A 7,138-nucleotide genomic window follows, 5' to 3' on the forward strand; every position below is an offset into this window, starting at 1 on the left:
TCACAATCTATAGCTACAGTAGCTATACATACAGTAGCTGTAGAGATTTTGATTTGGAGTGTATATATAATTACTGATCATAAGGTGATGAGCAACATGGACTGTAGTAACACGTGCCAGAACGTGTGAGTGTTATGCATCACTACTGACATGATCAACGTGGTCATGTAACATTCTTTATCTTGTACAAGTACATGTACATGATGTGTGACAATTGTCTCTGCCTATTACACTGGTCACACTCAGTCATCTGTTCAAACTTTAGCTCTTTATTACCTTAGTACATTATTATTATAATTATTATTGGTAATACTATGCAGACCTCTAATAGAGTATAGTGCACAGGTCACAACATACATACATACATCTTCCAAGGTACGGTATATTGTAGTGCAGAATATGTATTCAGTTGAGCAGTAGCTACTACGTGATAAAATAAATAGCTATATTGAGTGACTTGGTGAAGATTGTGTTGTCATGACATACTTGAAACCTGACATCATTGACAACCAGTACATTGAATACATCAATTACTGAGCACTGTATATTAAGTACATGTACGTAGTTATGGGATGGGTGCAGTGTTAAAAGCTCATGATGTAACAATACATTAAGATGCCATTATAATGGTGTGTATCACACTGGAGATCACTGTCTACAAGAGACATTTATACATGCTTCAAATACTGCACTATGATACATGTACTGTACATACATACTGTATGTCATCATTACATGCTGTCAGTGGTGAACTGTACACATACATCATTTAAAGCATCGGTACAGGAGATTGGTCAACATAAGATTACCCTATGTAATGTAATGAATGTTAGAATTAGCCAAGTATGATATATAACGTGAGCATTCAACACAGATGAAATGGGGATTTACTGCTTTACTGTTTAATGAAACCTTACATGCATTTTCTATTGGGTAAACAGTGTACAATCATCCCTCAGTTCCATTGCATATCACAAATGCTGTCCACACTCCAGCATACAGTAGCTACAATAATAAATTTGCTTGAAGATTTGTTAAACAACGGACTAATAATTCTTCGGCACTGTGCTGTAATGTAGCTACCATACTCATAATTATGTTCAAGTGTGTGTGTGTGTGTGTGTTTGTGATGTTTAGAAACAAATATCAATCTGTGGTGCAGATAGACATTTACATGTAACAGAGTCTTCACGGATGTCCACACAGTACAGATTCTGATTGCTATGGGTTCTGATTAAATAAGAATCACTTCAGTGACTTTCACCCCCAAACACATGTGAAGCAATATCACTATTCTTGTGTAAAGTACTTACTCCTTTACCTTAGTTAGAGAAGGTTACTACAACAATGTTTGTTAAGCCAGTGACTATATACCAATGCCAACAGTTATGGTGTGTGAATCAATGTTACTATCAATATTAAAATACAGGCAACAGGAATGGATACAGAATCCAAAGAAGAAGCATACAAAGAGTGGTTGCACTGTAGAAGATTTTATGCAGTACAGATGAGAAATTCACAATTGTTATTATGTAGCCACTAAATGCTAGCATTGTGATTTACACTGGCAGGCATAACACAGTTTAAAATAATAGTCACTTTGACTAAGGACAAAAGTTTGTCAGTACAAGCTGAAGGGTCATCATGTCAAGCAAACTAAAAACAGAAACATTCCCTCAGGCTCCCCTCTTCAAAGACTGGAGAAGGGATGCATGTGTTCTCTTTGGATACTCAACTGAGTCAACTCTTTAGTCTACATTTGTAAACATAGTACAGCATGTAGTACTGACTGTAAATGTGAGTATTCGGGCAGTGGTTGTAGCCAGCCATTTGAGGGTTTCCCTGCAGCCGTATCTGAGGACATTTGAAAGTATTACCATGGCCAGCTGTACTTCCTAACTGTAGCGACGTAGCCTACTTCCAATTACAAGGGTTTTTGGTACCAGAGCTCTACCCCTCATTCCGCTGTCTTCGGGCTTTTGTTACCAAATTCAGGACATACCAGTCCTGAATAGTGATCCAATATGTATAGTAAGTATCAGGGGCGGATCTAGGATTTATAAAAGGGGGGGGGCTAACTCAAGGTACTAATCTGTTGGGTAGAGGTGTGCAAAGCACACTTCCCAGCATGCAAACCATGCTGGAACTAGGGGGGTCTGGGGGCATGCCCCCCCAGGAAATTTTTGAAAAATAGATGCTAAAATACTGCAATTTGGAAACATCTCCACATAAAATTCATAATATTTTCTGCCAGTAGATATTTCATATACTGCCTTTAGATTATAGGTATGGCTTTCTAAAGCATTTTGCTAATCAAAATGTTTGGGTAGGTACAGACAACCAAGTACATGATGCACCCGTCTCACAATTGCACAACACCGAATACGTGCATGTTAGAATAATATAATGTTGAACGTGGAAAATTTTGAAATTTGAACAATACAAGATTGAATCTGAGAGCATTTTCAATGAAAATTGTGTACCTGAATTAAGTATTGCCATATATATTAACTACACAAGTGGATGAATGAAGCCCTTTAAACAAACCAATGCACTTCATTGTATATATGTATAGGTGCAGGCAGATTTGGAAAAATTCCATAACAGAACCAACTACATGTTTCCAGTGAATGTTCTATTAGAGTAGTTAGCTGACTGCTCTATTAGAGTATCTCGATCTTGTACACCTCCAATGCTGATCCGGGTCCTTGTTACATAAACTTTAGCATAAATCCACTGATAATACCTTGGAAAGATGTTTATAAGGTGGTTTTATGAGTATTTGTAGTATTAGTGATCATATAATTATGCTAAGACAAAATTTCATTATAATACTCAGCATATTGATCAAGTAAAGCCTAAATATGAAGGGGGGGGGGGCTTCAGCCCCCAAAGCCCCCCCCCCCCTGGATCCGCCCCTGAGTATGCTTAATAATTACGATTATTCATTTTAAGTTTCGGTTGCACTTAATAATCACTTCATATTATTTGCAGCTGAAACAACTATTAGATATGGTTTATCATATACGTGTATTAATATCCCAGTGTATGGGAAGGCAAATGGAGTGGATCATGATTCATCAGTGACCACTCATATTTCATTGCGAGTCCTAAGTAGTATCACAATTACATAATTATTAAGAAAGAAAGATAATTTTGTGGAACGTATAACTGTACATAATTTACACTCAGTTACGATAATTCACAATTTGTGACTGAATTTGGCTTCCACACACATACAGTTTTATGACTTTCAAGTACCATAACTCAATGTAGGAGTATGTGATTAGTTACACATTTTGACCTGGTATTGTACTATGCTATGGAAGGACTATGTGAAAATTTTAGACCAAAAGCTTGCTGAGTAGTCAAGTTACAGCTGGTTAAAGTCAGAAAATTGGATGTGTGTGGCAGCCTTGTTTTGTCAAATTTGGTCACATATGCTCCTCACATTGATGTACTGTATGTACAGTAGCTAATGTGTGTATTTGCCTATCACCTGATATTTGGTGAGTGACTGATTGAGCTTGGCAGGAGCTACACAAGCCATAAAACTGTACAAACTTATAATCAATATCAACCACAAAAATTTATGTTGTATTTGTACACAAATTACTTTAGAAGCCTATTAAGATCAGTTTACATATTTACACAAGTATATACGTGACTGAATTGTGGAAAATCACCCTTATGGGTGCATTTGACACATTAAATATTAATTTTAGTTCTGAAACACAGTATTATAAGTTAAATTCCTACCCAATTAAGGGTAGAATAAATACAGATACCCTGAATTACAAGAAAATTTTTAGAAATATTTGAAAAGTGCTTTCTGCTATTAACAGCACCATGATAGTTTCTAATTGTTTCAGGCGTGACCATAAGGGTGATTTTCCAAAATTTGGTCACATATAGTGGCTCCATTAAGTACTTTATTGTGACAGTAATAATCATCTTTTTATATTCCACATAGTACAAGTATGGATAGTTGAGCTAAGCCATATACTTGTAACCATTACACACAATGGGCACACATGATATTATAATGTGACTGTATAGCTGCACACACTACATGTAGGTACGATCTAAACTTGTACTGTTCATATGAGAACTATTTTTGAAGCCATGTATGACCAGAAAAGTAATAGTATTATGGTTACCAATACAATCATGGAAAATGTACTTACTGGAATCCGTGCAATCTCTGTCATTAATTTATTGGCATTATCAAGTATATACCAAAGTCATTACAGATATACAATGCTGTCAAGTCACTGTGAAGGAGGTGGGTAAAGTTATAGGTCCGTGTGTGGCAGGAATATGCCTATACCATTGCTGTACTGCACCATTGACATTAAGGTGAAATGAATTACTAGTGTAAAAATAATTTAAAAAATTAAACATGGGAATAGAGATCGCTGAAAAAAGTAAAGAAACAAGAGTCAAACAAGCCAGCATGTTAAACACACAGAGATCTCTATTTGGACTCAATGGATATGGTAGAAGGTAACTTCTCCATAAATCAGGGGAAGATAAGTACCGAGAATACTTCTGTATGAATGTTTATTTGAGTCCAAACAGAGATCTCTGTGTGTTTAACATGCTGGCTTGTTTGACTCTTGTTTCTTTACTTTTCTCAGTGATCTCTATTCCCATGTTTTAATTTTTAAAATTATTTTTACACTAGTTTGTTTACTTTTTATAAATCCATTTATGGATATCTAACATGATAATAAGAGGTGCTGGTGGTGCTTGATATTACACAGTACTAAACACTCTATGTGAAAGGGCCGGAGGGTGAGATGAAAGTGTATGTATGTCTGTTTACCTGTGTTGTTACAAGAGCGGTACATTTGAAGTGTTAACTGATCTTAGTTTATTAAGTTAGCCATCATGTACAGTAGCTGTTAAGTAGTTTGCTAATAATTTATTATCAGAGTTAGCAAACACCACTGCATTGTATCGAATGTATACTTTGTACTATACAGCTTACATATTTCAACTATAGGCAGTGTATAGCATGCTGTGGTCAGCTATAGTATGGCTTCTGATTTATCATTACAGGCATGCACACTTGTGCAGCTATGTGATCACAGCAAGTCAAGTAGACAGTGGTACACACATTAACATCGTTGATCTGGTATGAACTTATCATGAACCACAGTAGTGGTTCATAATAGAGATCGCCTAGATGTTTTTGCCAAAATCCTATTACTGCCGCTGAGAGACTTTCAATATTTTAATGAATCAAAACTCAGCAAATTGCTATATTTTATGCAAAAAGTACATTGATTATGATACATTAAGTGCCCCTGGGATGAAGGTGGTATACTAAATAAAGCCACCTAGTGGAAACAGACAGCATAGCACATAGAGACACATATAGTAATCTGTAAATGATGGTTATATCTCACTGTGGTATAGGAGCCATGAATCCACTGATACAAATGGAATGACTTACAATCAAAACAATAACTATACAAATATGCATAGCATGAATTCAATTTGCATAACACAAGTGATAAATTACTGGAGCTCTATATCTTTAAACACTGCATGCACACCAAAGCTATAGCAGTATAAGGTCATTCCTGAAAAACTTCATATGGACATGGATATATTTACATGCATGTTCTATTAGAGTATACCCGACTGCTCTATTAGAGTATCAATCTCTTTAACAAGTTTTGAAGAGGGCTCATGTTACCTCTGTAAATCCTTCCCTGAGAAATGAATGCAGGTTTTATCAATTGTTGTGCTGTGCCATTACACTATAATAATTGCTCACTCATTTTGTCCTGCCACACTAATTAATGGTGTGTTAGGATCCTGCTTGCAGAAGTCTAAATTTTACAGGGGGGTTCCTGAACCCCCTGAGTCCCCCTCCCTACGCCCCTGAGTCCCTACAAAAGCGGGCAGCTCGATGGATCTGCGGGAGTCGCTGGTGTCCATCTACCAGGTCTTGGACCATTTCTTCAAACGATTATTGCTCCCAACTTCACCTTCCTTCTCTCCAGTCAAGACGAAGTTTCCTTTCGGTCAGTTTCCTCAATGACATATAGCTAGCTACCACCAGCAAACGGCATCTATTGCATTTTTAATAATAGTCACTGTTCATTTAATTCAATGGCATCTACCAGAAGTCACTATCTTTCACTAGTCCCTCCACAGTCCACCATTAACTCTAGGAGATATTCTTTTTTGTCAACACAACATTCCTCTGGAACACTGTACCATTATATCCTTGAAGACAGTAATCGAAAGTCTTTCCGGCATCACCTTTATAATTACTTATGTAGGGTTCCCAATGAAAAAAAATCGACTTTCACCAAATAATTTCTTTACCAGTGCAGGGTGTTCATCTTACTGCCCTGATACCATAGGCGGCGGAAAGGGGGGGGGGGCTAGGGGGCTTAGTCCCCCCTCAGAATGATATCACACCGAAATTATCTTTCTTGGAGTGGGCTGAAAACCGTGATAAAGATCGAGATACTCTAATAGAACAGTCACTCTAATAAAGTATTCAGTGTGTAGCGAGCTATGTAAGGATTTTATGTAGTTTATCAGTTAGAAATGGTAGCTGGTGAGGTGGAAAGCTCTTGTCAGTTGGTTGTGACCTTTTTTTTTTTTTTTTTTTTTTTTGGTCTCACCTTACCAAACTATAGAAATAAGTCTGGATCAGCCCAGCCCCCCCCTCATATCAACTACTTCCTCCGCCGCTGCCTGATACTTGAACCACTATAAAACCGGAGGCGCGATTGTTTTAGTTTGAGAAATAGCCACCGTAATTTTTTGCATGTCGTGGTATTTGCGTCAAAAACATAGTACCGTAAACACAGCTACTTCCGCAGGACAGGATAGAATGTTCTCATTATAGCTAAATGTTAGCTATCTAGGGTTGCTGTACTCAACAAACGTGCATGATGATTGATTGGGCGTGTTTATGCAAGTTGTTTGTGATTTTTTTTTTTGCTCCCTCCTTTTTTTTTTCTTTTTTACTGAAATGATCATTTCACTTCACAACCAATAAAATAACAAGAACAACAAATTAAAAGTAACAAAAAAAAAAAAACAATATGAGTTACTCCTTAAGCATGATGGGAGTCTTGACTCTACTTGAATGAGGTCAATTGGTGCT

The sequence above is a fragment of the Dysidea avara genome, chromosome 1 (genome assembly GCF_963678975.1).
Source record: "Dysidea avara chromosome 1, odDysAvar1.4, whole genome shotgun sequence".
In the NCBI taxonomy this organism is placed as follows: Eukaryota; Metazoa; Porifera; class Demospongiae; order Dictyoceratida; family Dysideidae; genus Dysidea; species Dysidea avara.